This window comes from Macrobrachium rosenbergii, chromosome 52 (genome assembly GCF_040412425.1).
Source record: "Macrobrachium rosenbergii isolate ZJJX-2024 chromosome 52, ASM4041242v1, whole genome shotgun sequence".
Taxonomy (NCBI): Eukaryota; Metazoa; Arthropoda; class Malacostraca; order Decapoda; family Palaemonidae; genus Macrobrachium; species Macrobrachium rosenbergii.
The window spans coordinates 19,143,645-19,157,383 of NC_089792.1; the positions used below are offsets into that span (position 1 = coordinate 19,143,645).

General features: G+C 36.2%; 1 protein-coding gene across 1 annotated transcript in view; it reads left to right on the forward strand.

Annotated features, from left to right (window-relative positions):
- The first annotated feature begins 10,160 nt into the window (after positions 1 to 10,160).
- LOC136833933 (uncharacterized) overlaps positions 10,161 to 13,739 on the forward strand; it is a 656,879-nt gene continuing 653,300 nt past the window's right edge. Inside the window, exon 1 of the mRNA XM_067096214.1 lies at positions 10,161 to 10,990. The gene's annotated coding sequence lies outside the window, so the exon portion shown is untranslated. The remainder of the gene's footprint in view (positions 10,991 to 13,739) is intronic.

The following is a 13,739-nucleotide window of genomic DNA, read 5'->3' on the forward strand; positions in this document are numbered from 1 at the left end:
AAATATTGACCTTGTAAGTGCTTGGATATCACCAATTCCCAGCAAGCACCTATATCACACGCATTTGCACTTATGACATATATATATATATATATATATATATATATATATATATATATATATATATATATCAGATAGATAGATAGATAGATACACACACACAAACATATATATTATACACACACACACACACACACACACACACATATATATATATATATATATATATATATATATATATATATATATATATATATATATATAAAATGGTATTTACACACACAAACGCACAACATACCCATAAACAATGCAGAGAGAGAGAGAGAGAGAGAGAGAGATATTGCTTCTTTGCTCCGTCTATAACCGGTTTCCGGATATCAAGAACGCATTTTCGAACCCAACAGCCCGTACACCTCTCCCACCCCCATATCCCCCCGCCCCTCTCCCGCCGACACCCTTTTTCGGTCTATTTTTAGGTCACTGTGTCTACGAATCGTTCTGTCTAGCCACTTTCTTTTCCTGTCTGTCTACATTTGATCCACGTGCTGTCTGTGATGAGATGGTTTGAACTTGGATTTCAACGGCTCAAATAACTTTAGTTTCCATTATCTCGATGTTAATGTGATTTTCCAATGAACATCGTTGTATTTCACGGAACGGTCGTTCTTCTCATTTCAAAAGGGATTTAGTATATTTCTGTCCCTTAGTTAAAATTTTGTTGACTTGGCTTTTTGACTTATTGAATGAATGTTGTAAATTGGAAACAAGTAATAGGTTAAGGATTTTTAAAGCTAGATTTTGATGCAGGCTCAAAAAAAGAATGAAAATACGGCAATGTTCCTAATATCTGATTTTATAGCGGGGGATATGGATGGGAAGATACTTAGGATTCAAAGTACGGACCCGCAATTACTTAAATGGATAAAAAGTAGAATGGTCAATACTTTCAATGTAAATAAAACAGAATTTAAAACTTCTGTTAAAAAAGTATTAACCAGTCAATGTGTTTGTAATTTAAAAACATATTTAGATGTATAATAAAAATTGTAATGTAAGAATTGTAAATGTATATTTCCTTAATAAAAGAAAAAAGTTATTATTCGCCTGGATTCACTTGTTGTTCATCCCGACATTCACGTAGAAACCGCAGGTGTTCTTCTTTGACTGTACGGGCTTGAGTGAGAGGGTCTGTTGAAATTAGAAGATCGAACGTTCGGTGATCCAAAGCTATATATTAGAAAAATACATTAACCAGACAGCTGGAGACACCATTTTCCAAGAACACTCGGAATATCAGAGAGGTTATAGGCTACTGAAAAACGAGCTAAAGATTTTCAGAGTAAAACTCGTCTGTCATTCTGACTCCCAGGGAAAGTGTTGCCTACAGAAGTTTGCAGCTACTAACCACAAAAGTATAATTTAAACATACTCTAATAGAAAAAAAAAATGTTTATTACGCTATTGATTCCTTTTCTTATGAACCTCAGCGGGACAGGTCTGGCCTGTGCTTGGATGGATCAGCACCGACGAATGCTAAAGTCCGTTAGTACATAATCCCCCCTGACTAAAGTAAAATAATCATATAACTCTCATATAACTATGTAAATTAACTTATGTGTGGGAGAATGCAAATTTGAATTCAATGGGAAATATTACTCACAAAATTTGGGTATGGCAATGGGTAAGCCTTTATCTCCAGTGTTCAGTAATTTGTATATTGAATTTTTTGAGATCAAAATATTTAACAAAATGATTTCACGCCATGTAGAACGGTTCAGCTACGGTGACGATATAATTGGTATATGGGGAGGGAAAGAAAATGTAAATAACCTATTTGACATGTAAAATGAATCAGTACCATCAATTAAGTTCCCTATGGAAATGAAGAAGAATGGGTGCCTACCCTTTTTGGGTTGCCTAATACTCAGAACTAGTAACGTTTTTAAATACAGTAGTTACATAAAACGTACCAATATCTCTGCCTACGTGCATTTCTATTCTGGTCAAAACAATAAAGTTAAGAAATCAGCGTTCACACTGTTTTTAAGAGCATTACGTACATGTAGCACTGAATATATTGATTATGAAATAGGCTAAATAGGATTAGGAATACAGGCAAGAAATTTGAATATCCTGACGATGTATTAGACAATGCACTGAAAGCGGGAAAAAGACTGCATCAAAAAAAAAGAAACTTACAACATAAAAAATTTGCCTTTGCTACCATACGATAATAGTATGATAGATATCTCCCATTTCCTTAAGAATTTTAGAGTCAATGTTGCATTTAAGAACAGTAAAACAATGAAATATGTAATTATAAATTACATACAATACTAAAGAGTGTGTACATGAAATTCCATGTAAGCCTTGCAATAACTTTTATATTGGTCAAACTGGAAAAACACTGGAAAGAAGATAGAAATTTTGAAAATGTTAGAGAGAACAGTCATACAATCGACTGGGCAGGGATAAAAAGGTTTGCTTATTCTGGTAATGCACTGGAAAGAATTATTGAGTTTAGTTTTATAAAAGGAAGTTATTGTTATACCATGAATCTCAGTCAAAGTATGTAGAAATTTGATCGTATAAGTTCAAAAGATATTGTGCTTCTCCTACTTGTAAACGTAGTACCAACCTAGCACAGATGAGTTTTGTCGTTCCTCCCCTTTGGCACAACCAAATTAAGTTTTATGTTTGTTTTTATGAGTGAATTTATTTCGAGTAAAGCGAAGTCTATACTGGAAATCGACTCGTGATGCCTTGACCCGGCCCGGACTTCTTACTTTCTGAATCTATATTCCTCAGTACAAAACAAGCATCCTCCCGCAGCTTATTAGATCTTGGCTTTCTCTGTGGTATCTCCTTCCCCCTTATATTCCAGCCTCACGTGGACCCCTCCCCCCCAACACTCAGCGCCTGATATTTGTTCACAAATCAGAAACAAAACAGCAATTTTTTTTAACGAAGTGAAACTTTCTATAAACGGCATCTTTCCGTACGGACGTAAAATAAAAGATGAAACGTTTCTCTTTTTTTACGTACGTATGGAAAGATGCCGTTTATAAAGAAGCTTCACTTCGTTAAAAAAATTGCTGTTTTGCTTCTGATTTGTGAAAAAATATTAGGCGCTGGGTAGGGGTGGTCCACATGAGGCTGGAATATAAGGGGGGGAAGGAGATACCACAGAGAAAGCCAAGATCTAATAAGCTGCGAGAGGAAGTTTATTTTGTACAGAGGGATATAGATTCAGAAAGTAAGAAGTCCGGGCCGGGTCAATAGCGAGTCTATTTCTGGTATACACCTCGCTGCACTCGAAATAAATTCACCATAAAAATAAACATAAAACTTACCTTGTGTGTGTCGTCAATGTAGAAAAAATCACTGGTGATAAAGTAACAATCAAACAATTTTACTGAGAAATTCTTTGTTATCAAATTCGCGTCCAATAAATTTATGTTACGGGATAGACGGCAAGAAGCCTTATATACCCATAGTGGCCCATGCATGTAGAGACCAGCATGGCTTTCATCATGCTAGCATGCATCCAGACTGATCCAGATCTTTCCAGATGCTTCGTGCCCGGGTCATGTTTGAACTTGCAGGCCAGGCTCTCGCTATGTCACCAGGATTATTTTAGCACAATTTTGGATAATAGTTGTGATATTCTTAATACTATTTTTATCACTTTAAAATTTTCAACCGATTAAAAAAAGATAATTAGCTCGGCATCAAGCTGGACGATCATTTAAGGCCTATCAATGGGGACTCCTGGTTGTCAGAACCTGCATAGATTTCATCATGTTTGCATTCTTGGTCACTGGTCACGTTTGAACTCGCAGACCAGGCTTACCTCGTGTTACAAGGCAGGCTTATTTTAGTCTATTCTTGTATGTAACCTACGATAATTTTGCTTACTCGGCGAGTAAACACACCAGTAATTGGCTGCCGCCGTGTGGAAAAATCGCACATGACGTTTGCTTTATTCTATTCTTCCTACCATTTCGCCCTTCCCCCATTCCCCTCCCCATCACTACCATTTCGCCCTCGTAGAACTCAGTTCCCACAACCCCCTCTTACTCCCCAGTCCTTAGCCTTCACCACACTCCTTCCTCTCGTCCCATTCCTACCCTCTCCTATTTTCCCTCCATATCCCCATTACTTCTCAGTATCTCCCCATTTATGTGGACCTTCCAAAATGCACTTGGTACTGTTAACCTATGTTTCGAATTTCAACATTATAGGCAAAATAATAAGAAAGTTATATTGAGGAGGGGGCCATAGGGGGTCACGCAGGGACACAAACGTCCTTATAGTAATTTGTAAATAATGCAACTAGTGTCAGTAACCCATGCTTTAAATCTGACCAAAATCGGCCCCAAAGCAAGAAGGTTATATTTAAGGAGGGCCCCCCAAGAGGACCGGACGGCTTGATAACTATTTTGAAGTAAATGCAATTAGCACAAATAGCCTACGTTTCAAATTTGAACCACATCGGCCTGAAAATAAGAAAATTACATTCTGGGGGGTTAGAAGTAATAACTTTTTAGGGGGAGTTATATGTGTTTTTAAGAAAATCTAATAAGCCTATGTTCGAACCCTATGTTAGCTTAACCTCTGTGACAAATTACATACTGGTCGGTTCACTGGTGTAGACGTTCACTTGGAACAAACAGACAAACAAACAAACAGAAGCGGTTTCCCATCTACATAATAGATATGGTGATTTCTCCCACTATATATCAGTCCTTTGTTAATGACTTAGAAATAAAGTCGAAACCGGTCAGGACCTACACCCATCTTTCATTTTTCACCTGTGGTTGTGATATATATATACATATATATATACATATACATATACATATATATATATATATATATATATATATATATATATATATATATATATATATATATATATATATATAGAGAGAGAGAGAGAGAGAGAGAGAGAGAGAGAGAGAGAGAGAGAAATAGATGGGTATAGATTTAGATATCACACATCTACACACATGAAAAAATAAGAGACTGGGTGCAAGTCCTAACCCGCTCCGACTTTATACCTAAGTAACTGACGGAGGACTGATAATATAATATATACCGTATATACGAGCTTGTTGGCGCGCGCTGCTGGAACTTGACACTGTTGTCTCCCCTACCCTCTGGATCCCCTACGTACCCCTCTCCCACCCGGGGAGGACAAACAGGTTTTCAGGAGGAGGGTTGATGTCTCCCCTACCCTCCCGTTCTCCTACCTACCCCTCCCCCACCCAGGGCGGACAAACCAGTTTGCAGGGGTTGGGTGGCTGTGTCATGTCTTCCCTACTCTCATCCGGGGGGAGGACAAACAAGATCCACTCAGATATCATATATATATATATATATATATATATATATAATATATATATATATATATATATATATATATATATATATATATATAATATATATATATATATATGTATATAATATATATATATATATATATATATATATATATATATATATATATATATATATATATATATATATATATATATATATATATATATATATATATATATATATAATATCAGGAGGAAAGCAATAAAAAGTGAAGCTGCCCATCACTTTCGTGTATGTCAACACATTCTCAAGGTACAATGGTGAGCAAAGCCAGAGTATCCTGAAAAGTAAATAAAAAAAAAAGAAATATTCACCACTGGGAAAGTGTTGACATAAGACAAAAACACTTGGTACCTTCCCTTTTTTTGTTGCCTTCCTGCCAGCTTTTGCACAGTTAACGTCGTACGTAATCCAGTGACCTAAAAGGAATATCTGTACATGCATACATATATACAGTCATACACATACATACATATATATATACATATATATATATATATATATATATATATATATATATATATATATATATATATATATATATATATATATATATATATATATATACAAATCACGGAATAGCCTCACAACTTCACTGGGTATATATATTCCTACTACTCGTGTTAGTCTTCAATGAGACAGGATGGTTTGGAATCTAAATCATTCCGTCTCATTGAAGCCTAACACGAGTAGTACATATATATATATATATATATATATATATATATATATATATATATATATATATATATATATATATATATATATATATATATATATATATGTATGTATGTATGTATGTATGTATGTATGTATGTATGTATGTATGTATGCATGTATGTATATATATACTGTCTATATACACAGACAAACGCACACTCGTATATATATATATTTATTTATATGTTGTATTTTAAGGAATACAAACTATCTCCTAACATACGGAATTTGCTTATGCATTTTAACGATAATGTTTTGATTACCGAGGCTTCTGAAGATATCTGATGAGGGTCGGTCCTGTAGCAGAGCAGTAGTGCAGTTAAAAGCATTTCGATTACAAGCCCTTACTTGTCACATTTGCTGTGTACACAAAACACCATGAAAGAATGGTAACCTAAATCGGAGAGACCACTTTTCAAAGATCTCGATGCGAAAATGAAACAACATAGATAATGACTCAGAACCGGTAACATATCAGAAGGATTGTCGATTCACTTGAAAATCAAAAGACATCTTAACATGCGATGACCTTACGAAAAGGATTGTTATAAAGTCTTCTATAGTTGAAAGTGCAGCACAAAAGTTTCTAATGTATGGAATGTACCATTGGGCTTTGGCTGTTAAAATTGTATGCGAGTTTTGAACATTTGTCTTGGATCATATATATATATATATATATATACAGTAATATATACGTATATATATATTTTTTATTATTATTTAACTCAGAGCTTTATAACATATGGAAATGTAATATAGTATTTATATGAATGCATATTGATCATATTACAGTAATTCATGTGTTTGGCACAATGTAATGATATTTCATTAATCATGAAAAAATACCTTATCAAGAGGGCATGAGCCTGTTTCCATTCCTATATGAGTGTGTTTTGTTCGACAATTTACTGCTTTTCTGCTTCTCACCGCTGTGGGAGTACGAACCTTCGTCAACAATAGGACAATTATTTGTTGCGTGGTAACACATACAGGTGTTCATTTTCATTTGCGTTATGAACAGTTTTATAAAGTAATCAAACGGTAACCAGCTTGTAATGACTAACAGACAAAAGTACGTCGATCAAACTAATTTTTAACTCATATCCTATTGATCAAAGGCTATTGGCCATTGTATGGGATGAAAATAATGATTGAAAAATAATCTAAAGGTCATTTGCCCCCTTTATGTATAATGAGGTAATCAACTGACGCCCTTTCATATATTTCATCAATGTTTCAACAGATCAATCGTTGCTTTAGATTGCAAATTTAGGTAATGCTGAGTTAGATGGAGTACCGTAAAGAATACAGTACGTGTAGATTAGTTGCATCCATCCTCGGACGTATTATATAATTATTTCGAGACCAACCCGCTTGCCGATTTGATCAAGATGTAAAAATGATAAGGTGAGCTACCTCACAGGCTGCCAAGAGGATGGCTGTGCTCAGTGACGTCACACTGCGCACTCGGGTGCTTAGCGTCTATAAGACTCTGGCGCCTCTTTTGAGTTCACAGCATTGTTTTTGTTAATAGCATAATGATTTCTTCATAAACTTGCATATAAAATAGAAACTGAACATTGGAAATGGACTTTAGAAAATAATATAAACTTTATTTATAATTCATTTAACACTCTCCTATTACTGCCTTAATTCTGTCAAATATTTATAAAAAATTACTGAACTAATTTTTTTTTCACTTTTTTATTACATTTGCTTTGCAATGGTTGTTTCCCCTTTTGAGTTTCATATTTTCATTCTAAAATAAACTCTGCATTTAAAAATATAACTAATCATATCCTCCGGAACATCAACAATTTAGTTTTTGAAAATGTGGAGAAAACTGCATACTGCCATTGCTCCCGGCTTCAGCGTTTTTCCGTGGAAAGTTTTGACTAACTCTTCCATACGTTGCAGATCTTTTTGAAATTGTACAGAAGGTCTATATAATATCTTTCTCTTTACATATGAGGTCCAATCCTCACTTGTTCCATCTATATCAGCTGAACCTGAAGATGGATATGAATCCTCCCAAATAACTTAAACACTCATTTTCTACCAGATTCTGGTTCTCCCTCCAATTAATTTCCTGTGACATCTTCCTCATTCTCAATCTCTTCGGTTACAGGTAGGAGACGTTTCATGAGATTTGCAGAAAGGCTATATAAATATACAGTCTATATATATACGTACAGGTATATATATATATATATATATATATATATATATATATATATATATATATATATATATAATGTGTGTGTATTTTATCATTTTGACATTCCTTACAATACAAATTGCAAAAGGCCTTATCATATAAATAAAAAAAAAATTGCGGTAAATTTCTTCTCTCTCTCTCTCTCTCTCTCTCATATAACTATCATTTACATCTTCATAACCACAGATAAAAAAGCTTTATTTACATGCAAGAAAATCTCTCACTCACTCTCTCTCTCTCTCTCTCTCTCTCTCTCTCTCATAATCTTCCCTTCCTTTACCAAACAAATAACTGGCTATTTCTTAAACATGCAAACAATTCTAATAAAGTTTTGCTCTCTCTCTCGCTGTCGTGTTGACTAACATTTTCTCTTTGCATTTATTCTCAGCAAACATAGGTCTAGGCCTAATTCCAATTTTATCAATCTTAACATGGTTTATTTGCATTAGGAATCGATTGGAAGATATTACATACTATATAAGCTCTTTAATTGCTAGAATTATCCTTATAAACCCATGGTTCTTTCACTTATGCAAAACGCTCTTTTCTCTCTCTCTCTCTCTCTCTCTCTCTCTCTCTCTCTCTCTCTCTCTCTCTCTCTCTCTCTCTCTCGAAAATAGGTGTCCCCTTCCTTTGCCCACAAATATAAGTCCCATTTCATGCATATGAAAACAATTTCAATAAAATGTTCCTCTCTCTCTCTCTCTCTCTCTCTCTCTCTCTCGTGTTGACTATAATAGTATATCCACTTTGCAGTTATACTGAACTACACATAGGCCTAGGCCTGGTTTCAATCTTATCACTCAGCCAGTCAGATATGGTTTACTTGCATTAGGGATCGAACGAAAGATATGTTTATGCGCTTTAATTGACAGAAGTGTTCATATAAGCCTATTAGTTAATATATTTATCCATAGTTTTAAATGTGACAGGTACTGTAGACTGAATCAAACTAGAGTCAAGATGTTAAATACCTGAATCAACAGCGGCACTCTCATACAGAGGTAGACGTTGGTTCGGTATGGCATCATCCTTCAATTTCCTTGCATTTGCAGGGCAGTAGTAAAGCAATGCACGCCTGAGGTTTCTTGCTTAATCGCTTTGTTGAAAGTGAACCGAACACGCTCTTGCGTTTTTGGTGTTTATACGGTCACTTCTACGGATGGTCACCCACTTCCTACACATTTCGGGGTCTTGAGGGAAACGTTTAAAGCTAACCTTTTCCCTTCCTGTTTTACAACATCCATAAATAGCACATATAATCATGGCAGAAACTTGTTGAATTCCAAATACCTCAAGAATTGTCACAAAATCGTGAAAACTCCCGCCGAGTGTTGCCAAATGTAAGGGGCAGAAGGTAATGTTTTGCCAAGCGGCTACCGCGGTCTCGTCATGTGACGTCATGAGCGGGAGAGTTGAAAAATCGGCCTCGGCGTAGCCCACATTACCTTCTTACATCTTGGGTGAGAGTGAGCTTTGTGACTGAGTGATTGATTGATTAATAGCGTTAAACTCATCCGTCGACGGCTGTAGCGATAAAAAAAGAACAAAATTTCCAAGCCTGTCCTCATCCTTTAATCTTTTTGCACTGATTTTCATCACACTTCATGTTTCTCCTTTCGGTATGCTTGTGTGTTCTTTCTACTAGTGTAATAGGTTTGTACTGTACATGATTTCAAAGAATTACTGAGGATTTTCATTACTGGGTCTGAAGAGTTGATTGTCACTGAGACTAGAAAATCTGCACCGAAACTGCCTTGACACAACAGAGACGATGTGACCTGACCGGTCGGGACTCTCGCTGGTTGGAGACTGGAGTCGCTACCTACTTCAGTCCAGTGGTGGCTGAGCGCCCGATGCGAGAGGGTGTGTGCCAATCTTTCTCCCGGGTGCTATTGTGAGGGCTCAATCGTTTCGTTGGAGGTTGTGGAACCTATTAAATTTCTCTTGATGGTGGGAAATGACGAAGTTTAGTTATGAAGTGTGTGTGTTGGATTCGAATTCGTTCTTTGTGAAATACTGACTTTTATTACGGACCGTTTGTGAGTGACTGAAAAGTTTAATTAAGAGAAAAAAATGTTAGTAGGCAGATGGGTCCGGTAGTGTTTCATTGATTGTTAGTACAGTATTTACGTGTTCCATTATTGTGAGCTGGTATGAACCAGTTGTTTGCTCTTGATAGACTCATCATCATTTAATGAATTGCTGTATCAATAAGTGTTTTCCCGTGATAGTTTGTCACTCGCTATTGATTATTGTTTATGTAGAATAATACACGTAGGCCTATTCCTTAAATCTTAGAAGTCTATTAAGGAATTTACATAATTTTAATCTCACGTTCTGCACATCAGAGTAAGCTAGTCACCCGCAAATCACCGTTTATTAATAATAATAATAGTCTTTTTCGCTTCTGCACGGTAATGTGAATTGCTCCAGTACTGTGCTTCAGTGTTCATTTGAAGATAAAGTTAGTGTTATCGTTACTGATGAATTAGTGTGATAATTGTGTACATATCAGAGTTCTACGTATATAGGCCTAAGGGATTATTGCTCCACCGGGTTCGGCGAGACTACATGATCACTTGTTGATTATTTGCTGTGTAGAGACGCCAACTCTCGGCTGCTCCTCACCACATCCTAAGATGCTCCTACCATCTACTTTTTAAGGTAAGGGTGTTTCCTCTCTGTTATGATTATTTATCATGGTATAATTCCCAGATCATTTTTGAATGGTGACGCATTGTAGAATTTTTATTTAACTCCTCAAAAGTCCCGGTGTAGCAGGAAATTATTCCCCCCTGACTGAAATTCCCCCCGGGAAAATTATCCTAGGATTGATTTCCCCCCGGGAATAACAGCCCAGGCTGTTTTTCCCCCGGGGGGAATTTCGGACAGGGGGAAATAGCGGACTGTTGCACCGGAACGCGAAGGCAACGTTGTTTTAGGACCTGATCTTCCTGGGGAACTATTCACATTTTCAAAGGCGAACATGATTACTTTACAGTTAAAAAGGTTCGGTTCTTCTGATGTGTTTAAGGGCTCAGTCGTTACTGTAGTAAACAGTCATTTTTGTTTCATTGGTGGATAATGAATATGCTTGTAAACGGTCATTTTAAAATTAATACTATTAATTTCAGAACTGAGTTTACCAGATAGAATGTTGTTCTCATAAGAAAACGTAGAATATCCGTAAGTTTGACTTAAAACGGCTGTATCTTATGTTACAGGCCTAGCCTTTGCAAAAACACACTCTTAATATTTGTTTTACAAAACAAATTAGAAGATTAATTCGTTCCAATAATATTACAAAATCAAATGTCAATGGCGTCAGTTAACCACACTGTATTGTACTAATTTGAATTACACAGTAGTCGGTTGGGAGGGTATTGGATTCTTCAGGTAATAGTGCGAAACTTGGCTTCCAGTTGACAATATGGGCGTCTTCACTTTCGCCGTCACTATTAACGGCTGTTTGTGAACTTTGGGATGAAATGTAACAAATAAAAAATGCGCCAAAGTGTCTTCAGTGCAGTCGAGTTTTCTGTACATCGTATAATCAAGGCCACCAAAAATAGATCTATATTTTGGTGGTTTCGGTATAACGCTGCATGAGCCACGGCCCATGACACTAACCACGGCCTGATGGTGTCCTGTCCAATATCGTTGCCGGAAGCACGATTATGGCTAACTTTAACCTGAATAAAATGAAAACTACTGAGGCTAGAGGGCTGCAATTTGGTATGTTTGATGATTGGAGGGTGGATAATCAGCATACCTGCAGCCCTCTAGCCTCAGTAGTTTTTAAGATCCGAGGGCGGACAGAAAAAAGTGCGGACGGACAGACAAAGCCTGTCACAACAGTTTTCTTTTCAGAAAACTAAAATGAAGGCAACAAATGTGTCTGTAACAGTATCTTTATGCATTCATTGTTCTTCAGTTCTATTTTTCGTTGTCTCTTAAGGCCATCTCGAACGCTCGCAGGCTAATTCTTAGTAGCCCACACATATAAACTCTCAACCTGTTACTCAGCTTTACGCATGGTGGTCATGGTCTTTATTTTTTACGTTCACTAAAATTACAGCCTCAACCAACCCCGCCCCTCCCACACACAGACACACACACATATACTATATATATATATATATATATATATATATATATATATATATATATATATATATGTGTGTGTGTGTGTGTGTGTAGGCCTATGTATATATGTAAGTATGTGTGTATCCAGTAAAGGTGGTCTTAAGTTGGAATTTAGTGAAAGACTAGAAGAAGGCCAATCAGAAAATGGGTAGGCTGAATAAGATTTAGAAATCAAATAAAATTCCATATGAATGGTATGATCTGCATTGGTTTGCGGACTTGAATGACGGTATGACAGTGAAACCGTACCATTTATATATAATTTTGATTTACTTGATTTCTAAATCTTATCCTGCCTACCATTTTTCTGACTGGCATTTTTCTAGTCTTTCACCAAATTCCAACTTGAGGCGACTTTTTACATGGAGGCCTACACATATACACGCTTTATCTATGTATATATATAAAATACTGTATGTGTGTGTGGTTACACAGGCCTACACATACGCTTTATCTATCGATCTGTTATCTATCTACTGTATATATGTGTGTGTGTGAGTGGTTAGCTGAGTTTGTAATTTTAGTGAAACACGGCGAAACACTTGATCCCCGAGGGCAACTAAACACGGCGAAAGAGTGCAGATGAATCACTGTTTAGAGTTTAGATGGCAGGATCGAGTCTCAACTGATACTAATAAGAATTGGTGATTTCCAATCTTACTGTAACTTATATACGAGTTGTGTCTATTAAATGATGAAACTGAGAAATAACTCACCCTGATTTATATATATTAACTAAATAACCACTTAGGATTTATATGCATTGCTAAATAACTCACATTTATTTATATGTACTACAAATTTAATGCCAGTCCCCTTCAATATATTCCCCATGACTAATACTTGCTGAAACTTCTTTCCACTGGTCGAAGGCATCGTCAATTTCTGTCAGAAGATTCTTCAGGGATACAGCATCAACTGACTCAAAACGTGTCTTTTAAGAGGTGATTAAACTTTTGAGACACTAAGTCGGGCGAATACGGAGGGTGTCATTGTCAGTGTTCACAGATTCAGCTATCATTCGAACACTGTGTCGGCGGTCTTTTCGAATAATCTGACTGATTTTTCTAAATTTTCTTCGGTTCTTGAATTGCAAGGTCGTCCAGGGCGTTCATCGTCTTTGACAATCTCACGTTCCTCGCTGAAACTTTTGTGCCACTCAAACACGCGCACGAGACAGGTAGTCACTCCCATAAGCAGTACTAAGCATTTGAAAACATCCTGTTGGTGCTTTGGGCAATTTTACTGAAAATTTCAAATTGACACG